A 21,505-nucleotide genomic window follows, 5' to 3' on the forward strand; every position below is an offset into this window, starting at 1 on the left:
GAATTGTCCTATCGATTTCAAATTTTGCATGGTGATTCCTTTAATAGTTAGGTACGATTTAGAAAGCGTAGCAACTCTATAATCATCACCAAAATGTCCGTACGTCCATTTTAAACATGTTGATTTTTTTACTTTTTTAACAACAAATTTTTATGTGATCTAATCATCCGATTGATCTGATTTTTGGTATATTGATTCCTGGGACAACAAAGTATAATGTAATAAGCGAAGCAACTCTATAATCAAGTCCTAGAAATGTAAGTATGTCCATAAACATTATCCTGAATCAAGCAGTTTTTCAACACATTTTACTTACAATTTTGCTTTGACTCTTATACATTTATATTATGATTATTCAGTTCTGACACTATATAAGTGTTAATGTCCGTTTGTCCTACTGTTTAAGTGCTTCGCTTTTATGGATGTTGTCATCCTTGTTAAATATCAATTACTCGGCTGCAATGTAAAATAAGCTTCTGACATTTCTTGTGGAAAATCTACATACTAAATAGCATCTATTCTATATAATCAAGACATTACAAATATAGAATACTTCATCCCTTTTGTATATACATAGGTCATGGTTAGGTAAGTTTTCTTTTAAACTATACATTTTCAAGGATCTTAATGGATAAGACTATGGTTGATAAATTCATGTACATTCCCAATGTTTATACACAAAATTGATCCTCATATAGAGTGCAATTAGGGGTTGAAACGTTTCGACACTCAACTCATTGAGCTAACCAATCAAAATTCAATAAAAGTCCCCTAAGTTTTTAAGCCAAGAAAACGTTATTATAAAACTTCCCCTCTTTCCTTGTATTTTACGAAAATTTAAGAAAAAAAAGTGATACTAAGCTGTATAGAAAATTGTATGCGTGTTAAAAAACGAATTGCATTGAATGGCCTTAACCTGATTTTCTTTTAATTGGCTGTCCGTTAATTTTTTCTGTGTTTGTTTGTCTGTCAATTGTCTATTGTTTGTTGTGTTTGTCTGTCTGTAATTGTTTGTTTGAGCTAATCAATCCTTTAAATTTTATAGTCTATTGAAATTTAGTTATGTTGTATGTTGATTTTTAGATTTTAAAACCCTTCTAAATTTAATACAAAACGTTTTTAAACTTTTCTAAAGTTTATTTTAAGTATTAGGTAATTATAATTCTATGACCCATATAAGAAATGAAAATGTAGTCTTTTCGAATCTTAATTTTTCTTGTGATTTCTAGGGTGATTAAATATGATGTTTATAAATTATGAAAACCCTTGAAGGAAGGATGGAGACTGGCCCTCTCTTATTTTTTACTTAAAAACGTTGAGTACTTTTATTTTTTGGTTAAAAATAGCAATGCCCAAATTTATAACAAAATTTTAAATCTGCAGAAGGGTATTTATCGTAATTGGGTAAAAATTCTTCTTGTAAAACACTCATTAAATCTTATTTAAAACACGCATTTGATTTAATAAACTTTGTAAAGTTGACCCAAAATCACTTTAATTTAAAACCAGACCTTGACTTTTCTTCCTGTTTTGTCTTTCTTTTTTCCTATCTATCTATTTCATCTATCTGTCTGTCGTTTTTGCATTCTTAAGAAACAGGATAATTTTGGTAACAAAAATATAAAAGGCTAAACTTACAAAAATATAAAATACATCTAAGGCGCTAGGAAAAATTGCATTACATACTTGAACAAAATTTTAATTTTATAATACACATAGCTTGTATATTATTAAATTCGGAATTCACAAATCATTTGTAATGTAACTACCTACCTTATATATCAAATACTGAAACCCTCACCCTCTTAAACTTTAAGTAAATGGAAAATAAGGGGGAAGTAATTTCGCTATGCCTAACCCCAGCGGGGGCATATATTGCACTGCCTTTAACCTGCGGGGCGATCTTTTACTTAATATAACCTAACCTATAGTGCCCAACTTCTTAATTTGCATAAATTATTGAATTATAGTGCATACGTTAAGATAAAGAATAATCCTATTATTCTAATTTACTAAAAATACATGAAGGATTAAATTCAAATATTCAAATTAGGCAGAAGTTGATTCTAAGAATCTTAATCTGTTTTTATTTACATATTCAAATTGTTTGGATAAGTTCTATAAATGTTTGTTTTACTTTAAATGTTTGAATATTCTATTTTTTTGTTGTTGTTGTGAATATCGAAATAAAAGAATAATTGTTTTACAAAAGGAGCAAATGCAGGCGTTGCTACAAAAGACCAACTCTACAAAAGACCAACGCCTACAAAAGACCAACTCTACAAAAGACCAACGCCTACAAAAGACCAACATTCAAAAAATCGTAATGCTAGACGTTCATAGCCGCAGAGCTCGGCCCCCTAGCCTGCCTAGCCGCGGGCGCTCGGTCCCCTTGCCTATAACCTAACCTAACCTATATGTATGAATGTTTAATGTACATTAATTCATTTATAGTTTATAATATCGTGGATTTTACAAAAAGTGGTTTGTAGATTTTTTTCAAATTTTTAATATTTTTTACAATATTTAGGTAAGGTTAGGTTAGGTTATAGGCAAGGGGGCCGAGCACCCGCGGCTAGGCAGGCCAGGGGGCCGAGCGCTGCGGCCATGTATTGATTATGTAATACATTATTAATAAATTTAATGTTTATATAACAATATATAGGTGTTGGTCTTTTGTAGGCGTTGGTCTTTTGTAGGCGTTGGTCTTTTGTAGAGTTGGTCTTTTGTAGGCGTTGGTCTTTTGTAGAGTTTGTCTTTTGTAGCAACGCCGCAAATGCACGCATAGCAAAAATATTCTTATTAAACTAAAATCAGTTGTGATCAGTGGCGTGCACAGGGGGTTTCCAGGGGGATAGCGAAGTGCACCCTAAAAATTTTAATCCCACCTTGGCTGTATCAAGTGGGGTTGATACACTCCACGCCTTTTGTTGTGTTAGAAAAATTATCTATATTAAATAACTTACAATTTTGTTTCAAGGTGATATAAATAAACTACGATTCACGGTAATCCTATAAACCAACATACAAACAAAAACGATCCACTTCTAGAAAGGATTCGCCTCTCAAAACTCAGATATTTTTATGAATGCCATTAAAATGTGTTTATAAAAGCACTCTTGAGCATAGACGTACTTTTATACTTTTTATCCGTTTGTCTCGGCTGGGTGAAAATGTTTAATTTTAGGCTGAGAACATTTGAGTTGAATATATAGTTTAGCACACAGTTGACAACCCACAGTGGCTTCATTGGGGACATTTTCACGTTTTTTTAAAACAATTACAACTTATTTTTTTATACGAAATTTACTTCTTAACCACTGAACCTTTTGGTTTCTTTCAGTGAGATATGTAAATAAAAGGCAAATTTCGTTTTAATAAATATAATGCAAAAGTTTAAATCTTGGATGTATGTAAAACTGTTTTAATTAAAATTCAATTGCATTGATATAATTCAAATCTCCAGGAATATAAAATCCCTTTTTTAGCAAATTATGAACCCAAAATAAAAAAAAATAGTCCCCAAAATTCATGAATTTATGAACCATTGTGTGTAGACCGCTGCCTGTCTGGGGCAAGAAAAATTGAAAGTTGTTATGTTGGCTCAGACATTAGCAATATTAAACAAGGACGTCTAGTAGTTGAAAATAATAAGTTATACAATAGGACATTTGGACGCATGTAGGAAAGAGAGAGTAGAATTACAGACAGAGAGTAGCATTACAGACAGACATGGTATCACACACAAAAATTTTAATAAAATCTTCAAAAAATTTAATGAACTGGGTGATAAAAAATGATTATTACTGACTGAGCGACGGAAAAGTGATTTATAGAGTCGATGCTCCTTTGTCAAGTGAATTCTCACACAAAAATTTACCCACTTATTCCTTACAAATTTAGATATATATAGAATCTTATAAAAGAATATTTTCTTCTCAAAATTTTTTCTAGATTTCTGCTCTGAGGAAATTTTTTAGAAAAAGGATAAAAGGGGTTTATAAGAAATGATTCTAAGGGCTTGACAGGGGGAAATTGTCAGGGAAGGAGGGGACATTGGGTTGTTTATTACAAAAGTCCCCAAAGTTTTATGATAACATTTCTAATTATTTGACTTAACATCTTTGGGGACTTTTTGATTGGTTGGTTCATTACTTCTTAGTCCAAACGTTTCAACCACTAATTGTAATATACAGAATGATTTGGGGCAATTTGGAGTTTTATCATTGAGTATGTACATCAATCTATCGGCCATTGTCTTATCCCTTTAGATAGGAATTGTGGTGAAATGTTTAGGTACAATGAGAAGGGGTTAGGACGGGGGAGGAGAGGGGCCACCTTGCAATTTTATTTACATCATTTTGTCTGGCTTTGCAAAAATATGGGTGTCAAAATTTAATCAAAATTTTCCGTAATTTCATTATAAATATCATGCATCAGATATTTCTTTTACAGTAACAAGAATAATCATGTTTATTTGAAGAGCTTCCCTATGTAATTATCCACATTTTAGATGAATCTTTTCACTTCATTATTTACTAAGTATATTTGCGATTACTTTTATTTAATGAAATATTCTAATTTTTAACATGTACAAAACGGCCTGTTGTATTGCATCAAGATCCATGACAGATCTATATAGGAAATAAACGTCTATATATGAGCTTGAATTCTCCAAGTAAAGAATGTTAAAAACTCATAGTGCTCCGATAATCCCTATTAAATTCTCATTGACCAGAACGATAAGACCCATTATTCTACTTTTAGCATCATTAATTCAGTTTTTTAAATTCATGTTGCCATTTGAATAACATTAAAGTATTTGATTTCTATTCATAAAACAGAAAACTTAAATTTATTATATAGTAAATCTAAGAAAACTTAGTTTTAAAAGAATTCGATTGTGGCGACATTTTGTGTGTTCAAATATTAAACTATAATTGTAATCATCATCATTAACCCTTTGGTGATGGTAATGTAAAGAAAAAAATATAATTTAAAAAATCTTTTTAAAATCATTTAAATTATTAAATATTTACTTTCTTTTAGATAGTGATGCCGGGTGAGGAAAATAGATTTATTGAGAAATAGATATGCATATAGAAAACTAGCCAATAGGGAGATAGTTATATCGAGCCAACTCTAGTATTTCATAAAACTGACAACTTTGTTTTATAAAAAAAAGTCTGTCTAGAGAATAAATAAACGACTGATCATAACAAAGATAGAGTTAGAATAGAACTTTCAATAATAAATATCTTAAAGTCAATCCTTAAAAATAGCAGGATCTCTGTCTATAGCTAAAGATCTCGCTAACTACTGGACTTACCAAGAGAAATCGCCCTTGGAAAAAATATTAAAAACAAAAATGGAAAGTTGTGGGTCGACTTATACCTTGCCCACCCCCCTCCTCCTTTTTACCACAAATTTCTTTAGAGACCTCTAGGTGCTTAAATGCATGTAATTAATACCATCATAGCCTATATTATAAAGTAGTAAGGTATTTTTGTCTTAAATAAAGATCTCTGAAATGGCTGTTCCGAATAGGGTGGGTATATATATATGTGTTGTCCTGGTTTTAGGCTAATTTCCTGACATATCCTTTCTCCCCTGAAGGCTAGGGCACAACAACTAGTATAATATAAAGAATAAATTTATTTTGTCTGTAGTTAATGATTTTGATAACTACTGAACTGGTTTTTGGCTATTTTTCTACTGTCCTTACTCCTTCGAATACATACTACGTCCTAGATGCTAGGAGCGCAGCTGTTAGCAATAAATAAAACAGTAAAAAACTAAATTTCAACTAAATTCAATTGCTTCAATACAAGGCAATAACAGCTAAAACTGTTTGAAATAGACGACTGAACATTCTAGTATAATTTAAGTCAATTATATTAACCTAGAATTAGGACGGGGCAGACTTTAATTAATATTCCATGTTAAGAACAAGATTTGAATCGACACAATTTTACAGACTCAGCTACACGGTAACTGCATTATGAGCAGGAATAAGACACTGGATAATAAATTGATGTACCTCTCCATTAATGATAAACAAAATTATACCTTGTGTAGATGAGATAATTGGTTGAATTCTTGGGCACTGATGTTATATTCTAACCAATCATGATTTTATAAAAAGTAAAAACAAATGAGTGTTATTGTTAGTAAAAGTATGATTTAAGTAAAAGTAAAAAATACTTACTCTTAGATTGTGTAAAGTAGTCAGTTCAAAATTTCAAAATTTTAATATTTTTTTCCATTAATGAAATAAATAGGGTTTAAAAGAATCGTAGAACACACTATGACCCTATCTGTAACAAAACTGATATTAATTTTATGATTTTTATTTTAGTTTACGTGGAAACTTGACTGTAATTCACTGCTATACATGATTTTTCAGTATGGCTGAGAACCAATTCTAGCCCAGCGGATATTATTTAGTTTCTATATAGCTACTATATAATTGTACCTCAAATATTTAGATTTTTTACTTTTTTGAAATTATGTGATATAATTATCTTAACGGGTCCTAAAATGTAAGTATGTCCTTAAACAGTATCCTGTATTTAATCAGTTTTGCATCCAATTTAATCATGATTTTGCTTGTCTTTCACATGTGTTTTACATATATTTAAATCTGACACTCTACAAGTGTTAATGTGCGTTTGTCCTACAGTTTCAGAGCTTCGCTTTTATTGATGTTGTCATCCTTGTTTTTCATTTTATCAGTAAAAACTAATTTTATAAATTTCTAAATCAAAATGTAACAATTTTTTCCTTGACCTTGTCATTAAGTCTGTATGGTCAATTGACAAATGAAAATTAAGCATAAAAAGTTGATGATTTAAAAAAAATATGTTAACATGAACAAGCTCAAAAAGTAAAATCAAAGTTCAACAAATTTTAGAAACGGTAACAAAGTTATTACATTTTTGCGAGGTTGTGAGGATGGTTTTCTTATTTATGGATATAAAGGGAGGAGTACGTTACGCTAAAAATCTGTAAAGGTGTGAGTTTTAAGGCTTAAAAATACTAGTAGAACTGTAATATTCACTAAATGTGTAAATTTCTTAATAGAAAAGAACAATATATAAAATTTTTGTTAAAAGTTTACTTAAATTTTTATCGTTCTACTACTGTTGTAACTTAAAACTCACAACCTTTACGGATTTTTAACGCAACCTACTCCTCCCTTTATGAGAAAGTAAATAAATAAAATGGATATATCATGACTTGGATCTTTTACCATATTTTCATGTTCTCTAATAAAGTAATGATCATAGCTGGCTAAAGTAACCCTTTTTACCTCATCCCCTCCCATCCTAGATGAACGAACTAACCAAGTTAAATTGACGACAATTTTTTCCCACATCCATTTAAATAAGTTTGTTTTAACATCACTTCTCTGTGTATTCAGCTAAAAGGGAAAGTTAACAGGGAGGGAGGGGACAATGGGCTGTTTATTGCACTAATTCCCAAAGCTTTAAAATAACGTTTTCTTTTTCGGGACTTTAGGCACTTCTATTTAATTTGGATGGTTCATTAAGTTGAGTGTCCAAACTTTTTAAATACATATTTTAATCTACAGAAGTGTTAATTTTGTATATCATCATTGAGGATGTAATTATGTACAATAATTTATCGGCCATTGTCTCATCCCTTTAGATCCCTGGAAAGTTGCCCATGGTACCGCAGAGGAAAAACGCCGCTTATCTTCACAAAGCTAAGGTTGTTCACGTATTCCAGAATGGGTAGCGTTCACTTAATATTATAAAATTATTTTTCATTGTTATAAATTATTATTTTTTAGTGTTTAAAATTAAGTAATGATATAAGATAAAACATTTTATATTATTATTAAAAAAACGATTTCTGCAATGTAAATTTATTCTTGATTAGCATACAATGATTGCAGTGCCATGTTGATAAAATAACAGTACAATAGGTTAACTATGGTAATTTGAAGAGAGAGAAGGGAAAATGGGCTGTTTATCACACTAGTCCCCAAAGTTTTATCTTAAAGTTTTCTTATTCGTTGGCTTAACAACTTTGGGGAATTTGATAGGTTGATCATTAGGTTGCGTGTTCTATCGTTCCAACAAATAATCTTAATCTACAAATGAGGTAGTTTTGTGTATCACCATTGGGAATGTACTTCAATTTATCTGCCATTGTCTTATCCCTCTAGATCCCTTGGTAATTTGCATGTAGGTAAATTTGTCTACTTTGTGCATACTGTTATCTCCGCCATGCTATGCGAATATCTCAAATTTAGATAGTAATGTGATATATATGCATACAAAAAAGTTTGCATAAAATAAAACTAATTACTCTGCAAATAAGTTGCAATAACTTTTGTTAGTAACAAGGCTACTCTATTAATTTAGAATTTGCAATAGTTGCATGATTTGCAGTGTACCAATCTCCTTCCTTATTTTTCTGTTTCCTTCTATGAAATTCTAATACTTGCACATTTTGGATGTGATTATCTTTGTTGCAAAATCTTATTTTAAACTGAAATGCAATAATTTACAAACAGTTTGATTTACATAGAGCATTTGATTGATATTCAAATTTCGGTAGGATATCTTCCGATATCTTAGTGGTAATATTTTCAGTAATTGAGGGGACATTTCACTTGTATCCAAAGTTTTATTATCGTGTTATTGTATTCGTTATCTGAAAGAATTAGGTACTTTTATTGAATTAGTTAATTTTAAACTTGCAATGTTCAAATTTAGTCTAGTGTCTATATAGTGTCTTAGCCACTGAATTAAAGGCAGTTTGAGTTTAGCAAAGCGTTCGATTGCAATTAAATTTCAAATGTGCTATATAAAACTTGTTACAATTATATGTAGAAAAACTTTTACAAATTGTTATTTAAGGCCTTAAATACTTAGGACAGGGTAAGCCATACACTAAAATAAATAATTCTTTTAACAAACAAAGGTTATAATATTTTTTTTCAAATTGTATGACATATTCAGTAAATTAAAATTTAAACACCTGTAGTGAGGCACAATAATTTATTTTACAAGTTATAAAAGTTCAGTTGCATCATAGTTGTAAATATGTAAGTATTTAAGGGTCTAATTGTTTACTACGCGAGCGTTGTGAAAAAAAACGATCTTTCAGTTATGGATAGTAGAAATAAATAAAAATTCTATAATAGCTGCTCTACTAAAACTAAACTTTGAATATCTCTCCATTTCCACTGGCTACTTGCAAGACATTTAGTCAAGCAAATGTCTTTTGTCTCATTAAACAAGTATTAGAGAACAAGGATGGAAGCTTTCAAAGGATTAAATATGTATATAATAAATATTTTATCAGTTTGTACAGAATCAAATCAGCTCTATAGCTCCTGCTCCTTTTGTCCACAAGATAAAATGAGATAAAAAATATTTTAATTGGCTCAAACTTTCTTTGTTTTTTATTAAATTTTAAAAATTTTGTATGGGTTTACAAGAAAATTTATGTAGAGTATAGAGTCCAAAGGTTGCAATGGAGGTAGTGATCTTTTTTGACATAGCCCTTGATATTCCAAAGTATAGGTTAAAGTTTTGTAAGGGGAGAAGGAAAATATTGTAATGTGAGTGAATATTTCCTCCCTCCGCCCCCAAATTTGAGACGTTAGGATTATGGGAACCAAATTGGGGATTTGTTATCTATAATTAATTCAAGGTCATATAGATATAAATACTTATAGAGTAGCTTTACTTTTACTAAGCTATATTTAAATGTATCTATAATATGTCAGGAATAGAGGGAAAGGACAATTAAAGATAAAAGTCCTCTTGGCCAACATCTTGATTAATAATTTTCATTTAAAACGTGAAACAAATGCTCAAGTTTAAAAGTAACTTTAAATTTTAGGAAAGGTTGTAAATAGGATTAACCGTAATTATACGCTAACTCCCTGGTAAAAAGAGCGCCAGTCTATTAGCATCAGACTACAATTACAAATTGCAAAGGTTAAGTTTTACAAGAACAAAATTTTTATAGAAAGCAATTAATTTAAGATTAGCTGAGAAATTAAAATGATTTTTTGCTATAAATATTAAATATATCCTTTTACAGATATTTTTGCTTTTCTTTTTTGCTTGGTTGATTTTAATAATTACTAACTGATTGAGAAGTTTCACATAGGTCCGGGATGGTTTAAGGCTATTTCAATCTAAAACGTAATACTTGGGATAGTTTTAGGTTAAGATTGAATCCAACAGTAGAATTTCAGAAATTCTATTGATTAACAATCATTATTACTTACAGTGTAGCTTTGCTTCAATAGAAAAATGTGCATAATTTGTTTTGTATTTGCATAATGTCACCCAATGTCTATTAAACAAACTCCACGGATAATAAGAAAATTTTAAAAGCAAAGAAATTAGTGTTGGTTATACTTTCAGATACTATTTCAGGCTTTCTAGTGCAAAATTAGCTTCTTTATTTCTCACTAGCGGCTACGCCCCTAGAGGCCTCTAGTGGCACTTTAAATGTTGTTGTTTGTTAAAGTTAATTTTTTATGTACGATACCACCTTATTTGACGTTGAAGTCTCCTCTAAATTTGAAATTTTTTTGATTTTTTTGTCATTTCTCTTGGGAGGGTGGTGGTACCCTTCCCCAAAATAGTTATAAACCTTCCCGGGACTTATGAGAAGCTACCCTGTTAAGGAGAACCCGATCGGTTCAGCGGTTAGCGAGATCCTTCGGTACACACACACACACAGACATCCTGTTACTTTAGTATAAGGATATAAAATCATCATAAAAGAGTTTTAACTTTATAAATATTACGAAAAAAATTCCAAAAAAAATTTTAAACCATTTTACCTGTCATTTTATTCGTAGGCCAGGTTAGATTATGCGCTAGCTTGTTAGGTCAGCTTAGGTTACACCTATACACCTTTTTTACAGGAGCAAAGCTTATCTTTAGTTTCTATAATAGTTCTATCCTTCTATAGAATAGGTCAAGTCTAATCAACAAATTCTATACATTGTTGAAAATTTATCATAGTAATAATTACATGTCATTATTAGAATAGTGTTATTTGGAAGACCAATGTAGAAGTGAAATTTGTTTGCTTAAACAAACTTATAATGTATGATTGGTTCAAAATTTTCAACATATAAGAACAAGGAGCCCCCCCCCCCTTTTTTGTAAATTTGGGGGAAAAATTAAAGGAAAAAATATGTATAAATAAAGAAAACGTAAAAATAGCTTAAAACCACCACAGGACCAGTAGTTATATTCCCTAGAAAAACAACCTGGTTGGTCCGGTAGTTACAGAGATGTAAGCGTCAGACAGACAGAAGGACGGACGGACAAACATCATATGTATTGCTCGCATCCACCTGTGAAATTGCATTTGTCCTTTTGAAATTTCTTTTGCTTCGTTTAATTGCATATTACCATTCTTGCTAAGAATTATCTGCATTTTAAATAAAAGTGTGTTAAATTTTTGTGTCGGAATTAAATAAACTCATTTAAATGGGTAAACTCTGTATGACCTAGATTAAAATATAAATCTTAAATAAGGGTTAAAAAAAGTTTGGATAAATACATAAATTAACAATATATTTGCGTACCCTCAGACAACTGTTTTCACGATAAACATAATATTTATAGATTATATTAATGAGATTTTTTTATTTCAGGTGTTGTAGCACTTAACAATGGCCAATAGGTAAATTCATTTTTTATCATTTTTTATGACAAATTTGTTTTTATAATTTTGATGGTTTTCATTATAAAACATTAGTTATGATATTAAAGTAAAAGAAAAGGGGACATGACCAATAGACGGAAGAGTCCACCCTTGACTTTAATTTTTGATTTTAAGGTCTTAATTCTAGGCGCGATTTCTCTTAAAAGGGTTTGGTTACCATCTACCAAAATAGTTATAAACCTTACTTGGGCTGAATTTTTTAAATGGGTGATATTTTAAAATAGGATGTACTTTTGTTCATTAATATTTAGAATGTTCAAAATGAACTAAAAGCTTCCTTAAAAGATGATTGTTAGGGAATGACCTGTTGTAAATGAAGCGAATACTGATCTAATCAATATTTTTTAGGAAATTTTTAACAATTTCCCACACAGTTGCTTTGTTTTGGGATCTAATTCCCTACCTAGAATAAAACTAAGCTTATAGACAGATCTTGCATCTGAAGCTTTCACACAAAATGCCAGTTGACCACTGTTAAACCCCTCTTATTTTTTTAGCAAATTGAAAAAAAGGGTGGGTGGTACTAATCCCAGCAGAGATTACCAGTACCTAATATTACCTAACCTGACCTAACTGATTAAATTTGTTGTCGAGAGGGTGATTGGTCTAAATTTTAGACCCTAATTAAGCCTTATCAAAAGACGGAAAAAATATGCCTTTTGCTGCTTATCAGTGGCATGACGTCAAGATAACAAAAAAAACTTTATTGCTATTATTGATATATGAAAGGTTAATCAGTGGGGTTTTGATTTAATAGGGTCTCAACACAATTTTTACAGAAAATGCGTTTATTTTTTGGACTAAAAAATGTTTGCGACAAGTTCTAGCGTAAACATATTTCCTAGAGCTATATTTAAACTTTTTTGAACTTAAAAAATTTGCTAAATATTTTAAATATGTCTTTTCAGGTATTATGTTATATTATTGTAGTTTTTTTACGCAATTTTCATCTTTTTTTATGCAGTAAATTTAGTTATATTTTTTTATATTTTTTTGAAAATCATAATTTTAATATCTTTTTTTAATCTGTGTTACACCAATAAATGTAAAAGTGCAGATATATAATCCAGATACCAACCAATGTTGGAGACTTTTTTCGTCTGCTAGCAAATTGCTTTTGTCTTATATTCAAAGACCAAATCGAAAGTCGGCACAGGGTCAACGGGGTGGGTATATAGAGTTATTTAACCCCTTCACCTTATATATTTTTACATCTCCCCCCCCCCCCTTCCTTTTCAGTTTAAATGGTTTTCAAATGGCTATTTTTAAATAAATCGGATTATTTTAACAATCCTAATTAAGAACTAACGCACAGAATAACCTAAATAAAAAAACAACGGGAAACATTGTTAAAGTTTTCTTAGTTTATCAAATGAATAATCCTTTTTTTCATGGACAATAGCTACAAGAATTTTACAATTTAAAAATAATCGTCTTTTCTGACCCAAAATATAGGTCTGTAAAATATAGATAGATAGATAGACAAGTCTATATAATGTAGAATAGATAGATAGATATGCTTAGGTTCATGTCTATGTCCCCAAATCAGGAAATAGGCCTAGGCTTTGTTATACTTGAATTTGGCGCAATTTTTAAATGCTTGCAATGTTTTAAAATGTTGAAAGGGGCAAAGACTATTATGCAGTGATTTTTTTACCTCACCCTCCCTCACTTCTTATTGTTATTGGGGGAAGTGAGCCCCAATTTTGGTTTTAAAAATGTCTTAGATTTAACTCATTTGTGGTTAAGTTAATTTTTTTTTAATTATGCGCCAGAAAAAAAAGGCGCTCAAATTAAGTATTACCCTCAGAACGAGACACGGAAATAAATTCATATACATATAAGTATATACATAATATATGTTTAACAGTATATAAATAAAAATAGGCCTAGGCAACCTTGACATATGCAGTCAGCCAAAACACCCATAGATACATAAATGGGTGACTGAGCATTGGTAGGGTCTATAACTTACATTGCAACTATTTGCAGACAACCAATTATTTGATTTTATGACCTTTGTCTGGAAGTTCTCACGGTGCTTTGTAATGAGTTGCGCCTGTTCTGGGCAAAGACATTCTCCCTACATTTACTATTGATATCGAGAATCTGATATAGCATATGTAAGTACAAATTTTAACGTTTTTAGTTATAATGCGGTTTGTGTGGGGATTCGAAACCATTACCAACTATTAGCGGATATACTACGTGTTATAGTACTGTTGTTTTCATACAAAAATCCGATGCTGTGAGTATTGGTGCAAAAAATATGACGTAACAAAAAAAATTAGCCAATGAGAGGCCACTATAAATTTTACCATTGGTCAATAACGGCCTCTCATTGGCTAATTTTTTTTGTTACGTCATATTTTTTGCACCAATACTCACAGCATCCAAAAATCCAAGTGCTTTCAGACAAAGTGCCTGTTGAGCCCCCTCCCACACCCCCATGCATATTCAGTGTCTGAACCTTACAATATTACCCACTACTTTTAAATATCAATTTATTTTAAAACCAAGGGTGGTGGGTTCATGCTCAACAAGGTACTTTGTGTGAAAGCGCTATTAATAATTAAGGGAAGTATGTTAATGGCAAGAAAATAAGGAATAGGAAAATTCTGTAATGAAACAAAAGTAGCGTGCTGGATAAACTAAAAGCAAGCAATAAAAGAGAAAAAGTAATCTCCCAATACAAAATTATCCACTAATGTATCTAACTGCTCCACATGGCTAAATAAATCCTCCTAATACAGAGTTATCCAGTCATATATCTAACTGCTCCACATGGCTAAAAATATAATTATTTTCTTAACAGCTTTGACAAACAACAATTAGAAGAAAAACTATTTAGTCTGCAATTAAGGAAAATTTAAAAAGAGGTTTTCAACAACTAGCATCGTTGAAGCATCATTCAATATTTAAATATCTAAAGCTAATTGTTCTCTTCTTTTGCTATTCTAAAAATATGTCATTAATTTGTCTCTAATTTTGCATATACCGTTTTACTCAGAGAGAAAGATATAGGGGGACAATGGGCTATTTATTACACTATTCCTCAAAGTGTTAAACTAACTTTGGATATTCGTTGGCTTAACAACTTTGGGGACTTTTAATGTATTTGTATAGGTGTTGATTGTCCAAACGTTTCAACCACTAAATGTAAACTAAAGAAAAGGGGCAGTTTTTTTATAGCATAGGGGAAGTACATCATTTTATTTTTCTGTTGATTCTTTTTTACGTGCATATTTACTAGTCACATTGATTTTAAAATTTGTTTAGAAGTAAAAAAGGCATATATTTCACTATTTCAAATTTAATGCTTTCTCGTTAAATTTATTTATTAAATCTACATACAGAATATTTCAGCTAAACTGTTTTTGCAATTTTTATTAGCGAAGCTACTCTATAATTTACTGTGACAGTCCGTAACGATATGGGGGAACAGTTTCGTGATTAATATCATTACAAAATATCTTTTGTCTTCCTTCTTTATTTTCTTCTTACTTAACAATTAATTCATTATTCACTTTGAGTCAATCCATGATTTTTTTGTGCTTTGCTACATATAGATGTTGTCATCCTTGTTTAATAAAATAACTTACATTTAAAAAGAAAATTTGTTATAATATTCACCTGTCCCATGTAAAGGGAATCCGTTTTATCAACTGATACATTTTTGCTATTCAAAAAATTTCACGGTCGTTTTGAATCTGTCTACAGTAGGTACTTTTTAAAAAGAGATGCCTTTCCAGATATTTGGTCTGACTGTCCGTCGGTCAGTAACGTTAAGCTTTGATCTTTTGTATATGTGTGTTTGTAATCGTCCTATCTTTTCCAAACTTTTTTTTGGGAGGTTGGAGTTAATTTACCCCAAAAACCTCATCCTATAAAAAGGCACCATAGTTAAAATTTCTTAGTTTTGACAAAACAGTTGAATTTCAACATTTTCAACAACAATAATGTTTTTGTTTACCCCCACCCCAAAATATTTTATTGAGGGCTAATCTCTACCCACCCCGTACAAAATGTATTTAAAAAATTGGACGTACTCCAACATTAAATACAATTAGAAAGCAGTGCAACCATTTCAGTATTATTTTTTCTGATGTTGTCATCCTTGTTCATTTGATTAGTAGGAGGTTGATAATTTGAAAAATTTGTATTGAAAGAATCCGTATTATTATCTTATTCTTTTCCTTAATTTGTACTTTTAAGCGTGTGTTTCAGGGATTTAAAGGGATAAGACAATTTACGATTGATGCACATCCCCAATGATGATCCCCAAAGTTGTTAAGGCAAATAATAAGAAAACTTTTGTGAGTCCATTGTCCCTTCTCTCTCTCTCTGGTGTTTTTGATGTTGTACTTTCATTTTTTGTTAATTAGTGGGTTTTATAATGAACTATAACCTTTTAATTGTAAAACAGCATTTTATTCTATTTCATTATTTTTTTGACGACTCTATCAAATGCTCTCGTTAAATCTAAATTCATATTAATTTTTAAATTTGGTTTCTACATTGATAAAATATATAAAGTGTAGAGTTATATTTCTAAGTCAAATTTTGGTCGTATATCATTAGTAGTTTTTGTCCTTGGATGTGAAAACAATTATTTTTAAAAGCGAAGCTTTTCTATAATTAGGGTCGGTCCGTCCGTCCGTACGTCCGTCCGTCCGAGATAGTTAGCTTTTATTCGTTAATTTAAGCATGTTAGAATTGTCCTATCGATTTAAAACTTTGCATGGTGATTTCTGTAGTAGTTAGGTACGATTTAGGAAGCGTAGCAACTCTATAATCATTACCAGAATGTCCGTACGTCCATTTTAAACATGTTGATTTTTCTACTTTTTTAACAACAAATTTTTATATGATCTAATTATCCGTTTGATCTGATATTTGGTATTTTGATTCCTGGGACAACAAAGAACAATATTTTAAGCGAAGCAACGCTATAATCAAGCCCTAAAGATGTAAGTATGTCCATAAACATTATCCTGTATCAAGCAGTTTTTCAACAAATTTACTCACAATTTTGCTTCGAATCTTATACTTTTATATTCTGATTATTCAGTTCAGACACTATACAAGTATTAATGTCCGTTTGTCCTACCGTTTCAGTGCTTCGCTTTTATGGATGTTGTCATCCTTGTTTGAATAATGTTAATGTTTCTAATATGAACAAAAACTCTTCTAAAAAGTTGTGTTAGAGTGTTGACAAAATATCCTCTAGTCATCATGTTTTTGTTTATTCTTTTTGTAAATTACAAGCAGCTGCGCTCTTAGCTTCTAGGATTATGTATTCTTAAGAGTAAGGAGAGCAAAATAACCTAAAAAATAAACATAGAATAGAAAATGAAGAATATCCTAAAACCATCCAGGGACCTATAAGAAGCTTCAGTAGTTATCAAAATCTTAAGCTACAGACAAAAAAGACTTTAAAGAAATTCCTTACTAAAAAATCTTTTTGTCAATAATAGGAATTAGATTTTTTCAATAAAAATTAATATTTAGTTATTGTAGATCGTATTTGGTTGAAAATAGATTGATTTCTTTATAGCCATTAAAAGGTTTGACCCTTCATTTGATACTTTTTTTGTCAGTATATTTTTGCGTAAAGTTGCCTAAAATTTTTGTATCCAATGACATAAAGCAAGTTTTAATTTTCGGTTGACTTAAATTCTTTCAACTTTTCTCTTAGATTTTTGCAAGTTAGGTGGCACTGCTAATTTATATTTAACAAGAATGGCAACATCCATAAATGTGAACCTTATCAAGTAGAATAGTATACATCAGGTCTGTCTGTCTGTTAAGATAATTAAATTTTTCCATTTCTTATTTTAATATAATTCGTCATGAAATATCCAAAGTACTCATATATTTCATCTTATCTATATTTATTTTGAGGTCAAAAAAGCAAAAATAGGATGCCTAAATGATGAAAAATGTCAAAAAAAGTATTCATGTGTAAAGGTTGCGTGCTTTTTAATTTATAAAATTTTGTTTGCATTAATTTATTTCAAGAAAAGATTCTAGAAAAGTAAACAAAAGATGTATTAAATTTGAAGAGGCTAAAATGTAGAAAGAGGGAGAGGTGACTATGGGCTGTTTATTACACTCTAGTCCCCAAAGTTTTAAAATAACGTTTTCTTATTCGTTGGCTTCACAACAATGGGGACTTTAGTGAATTTTGATTAATTGGATCATTGGGTTGAGTGTTCTAATGTTTCAACCAAAAATTTTAATCTACAGAAGGGGTAATTTTGTGTAACATCATTTGGGATGTCCATCAATTTATCGGCCATTGTCCTATCCTTTTATATCCCTGCTAAAAAGTGTCGAGATCTTATAGATAGAAAAGTGGGAAGTTTATAAAAGTTTGCAGGCGGGATTTAAATGTCACAGTCAGTGGAAAATATTCATTTTACAAGGCCGAACTTTAAAGTTTTGTTAATCGGAAGAATATTATGAAAAGTAAAACAATGTTTGTCCGTCTGTCTGATACTTAAGTTCTCGATAATCGCTAAACCAATTAGGTTGTGCTTTTTAGGGAAGTTATCCATTTGGCCTGTGGGAGTTTTATGCTAGTTTCCAATTATTTTAGAGTCTAGGGGTGAATATACTTGTAATCTATTAAAATAACTATATGTCTACAAAGTTCATCTTGAACGGATAAATTTGACTAAAACAAAACGTTCAATACTATTCTTTAAAAATAAATTTGTTTTCATTGATTTTTTCTACACTTAGGGGCGGGGGATCCCTTACCCCCTTCCCCCTGCAACGTTTAGATTCCCCAGATAAAATCTGTAGGTTTTTAGATGGTTTTTAGTAACAAAGCTACTCTATAATTTGAAATGTTTTGTAAATAATACTCAACGGCATGTAGATTACAAGAATAATCTATTTTAATTAAATTAAAGATAATATTGTCCCTGGAATTTAAAACAAATCAAATGAAAATGCATTAATTTCTGAAATAGCATATACTCATAGTCATAGAGTATTTTACATTTGCCCCGTAATCAGATTTTTCATGCAATTAATACCGAAGAATCCTAGCAATTTTCATATTAGACATTTGGAGAAATTTAGCCATTATTCTGCTCAATTGAGCTGTACTTTAATAAACCCTCTCTATGAGAAAGTATAAATTAATCCCCCCTTAATTAAATGTTGTTTGAATAGAATTGGTTGAAGATGAATTTTTCTGTTTTTTTTTAGTATTACAATAGGAAACACTTTAATAGTAAAACCCTTATATTCTTTGGCTAAAAGTGTTAGTGATCAGAAGACTTTCAATTTTCAGAGGGGGGGGGGGGGAGGGGACCAAATAATATTTTCAAATAGGGAAATTAGGAATGTTTTATATAAGGAACTTGGCCCGGAAATGAATGTCAGTCACATACGGACAAGGAGTATTTACTAAAAGGTGAAAACTATATAGAAAATCAGCTCAGCCCTAACTAATATTTACAGGTATCCAGATGGATGACATTAATACTTGTTTAAAAAAAACAGGTTCTCTGTCTGAATCGAAAGACCTCGCTAACAGCTGAACCGAAATTTTTCTCCTTTACAATCTATTCTCTCATGGGTACTGTTTTTAGGGGGAGAAACCCCCTCCAAAAGAGGGAGGATTTTACTTTTTCTTGTTGAAACTAAAATAAAAAGGGGGATTGTGTTGAGGTCTCTAGAGGCGTAGCCGTTATTTACATTATAAGAAGGAATGTCTTGACCCACAGTTTGGTGTTATTACCAATACCAACTTACAGTCAAAGGTGAATTAAAGAAATTATAATTACTTCTCTTTTCATTTTATTTTCTATAAAAATATTTGTTGTTTTTTTTGTGAATGGAAAACAAATATTTTTACCATTGACCTATCCATGTAAGGAACTATTAATTTCCATAACTTTAATTATTAAGTCCTTGAAAACTAGGGAAGGCTTAAGTAATTTAAGATACACTATTAAACAAGTTGCATAGTAGAGGTAAAGGCTGATAGACTGATACAAAAGAAGTTTTGTAGTGTTTCACTCTTTTTCTTTAAAGAAAAACATAAAAATAGATACAAATTAAATAATCAAATTTACATAATAAAATTGCCCTTTAATTTTGAAATTGTTATGTATAAAATAATATGGCAAGTGTAGCGTCTAAATAATACGCATAAATTTGAAGCATTTCACGAAAGTTTTTGTATAGACTCCTGTTTAGTTATTATTAAAGTTAGTATCGACATTAGTATATTAGTTTGTATCTTTGTCTGAATTGTTGGGCCTCGTTTGTATTTAAAAAAAAATATGATTTAATATTGAAAGTTGGAATAAAAACATCTTTCTGTCCCCTCTTATTAAAGTGCCCCTAGATGCATTTAGTGGCGCAGTCTTAAATTTAAAAACTAAATAATACATCTCTAATTTACCTCTATTTATTGACCGCTGAGCTAGCTAGCGTATGTCTGCTACCTGACTGACTATTACACAGTCACAGGGATATGTCAACCAAAGAATAGTTAATTATCGCATCGTTTTATAGTCAGAAAATTAGGTTAAACCAGTTTTCTTAGCCCCGAGGGGCCTAAGGTCCGAGCGTACACAACTGGTATTATCTTTATGTTTTTTTTTCTATTAATACTCAGTGAAAATTGTCTTAATACGATGCTATACATGATTTTTCAGTATGACTAAGTACCGATTCTAATCCAGCGGACATCAATCGGTTTCGGAGTAATACTGGAAAAACTCTTAAGCCAGTTTAAGAATAATTATTTGAATAGATTGTTGTTCTTAAAGATACTTGTTATAAGTAAATATTCTAATTCATTATTACTACAATTTTCAAATACTAGAAACTTTTAAAAATAAAAAATTTAAAGTTCTAGACGCAGAAAAGTTTTAGGCAAAATGATTTTTCTCCGGTTGACATATCCGTGTTTATGCCAGCTGAGAAAGATCAGCTGAAATAAATTTCCTATTCGAGCCCTAGTTTCCTAAAGTGTACAGCAGATAACCCAATTATTGCAGACCCTATTTTCAGCGACTCCGGTCAAATGGAAAAGCGATTTAATGTATAAACGATTTATACATTAGACATTCAAAAATTTTAATTTTTCAAATTTTGATTTTTTTTGAAGTTTGAAGCTTTTTTAGCTAGTAGCAAATATTGAGATAGGACGCGGAAGCTACGCACACTTTCGGAAACTAAATTCAGTTCATCCTGAGAAAAGTACAAAACTTAGTGGCTGACTTGTAATTTATGGAGAGACAGGGAAATAGATAGGTTTTTTGATGAACAAACAATTAACAAAATTGGTTTAATTTTAAAATATTCCTTTTTAAGTAACTAGCGGCTTCGCCCCAAGAGGTAATTTAAAAAGAAATAAAATTAAGTACTACTGGTGCTGCCAGTATTTTTATGTGAACTAACTTCCCCATAAACAAAAAAATGGGGGGATTTTTTTTTGTTTTTTTTGGGGGGAATTGGGGTTATCCCACCCCCAATAAAATAGCTTAAAATCACCACAGAACCAATAGGTATCTACCCTGAAGAGTAGAATCCGATCGGTTCAGTGGTTACCGAGATTTTAAGGGACAGACAGACAGACATCAAGCTACTTTGTATTATAGATAAAATGTCAATTTAGTTAGTTTCTTGGACACAAATTGATAAAATATTCCCAATATTAAATAATTCATAAGAAGCTTTTTATATAGCTTATATAACGTCATACTTGCCTACGATTGGTCAATTAAAATGCACACTGGCC

The 21,505-nt window shown here is 30.6% G+C and overlaps 1 protein-coding gene across 1 annotated transcript in view; it reads left to right on the plus strand.

The window, feature by feature from the left end:
• The window catches only part of LOC145328698 (uncharacterized), a 118,048-nt gene that overhangs the window by 43,107 nt on the left and 53,436 nt on the right, over positions 1-21,505 (plus strand). The window contains exon 3 of the mRNA XM_080172497.1: positions 11,666-11,694. The gene's annotated coding sequence lies outside the window, so the exon portion shown is untranslated. The remainder of the gene's footprint in view (positions 1-11,665; positions 11,695-21,505) is intronic.

This window comes from Acartia tonsa, chromosome 9 (genome assembly GCF_053477335.1).
Source record: "Acartia tonsa isolate MP-2025a chromosome 9, ASM5347733v1, whole genome shotgun sequence".
Lineage (NCBI taxonomy): Eukaryota > Metazoa > Arthropoda > Copepoda > Calanoida > Acartiidae > Acartia > Acartia tonsa.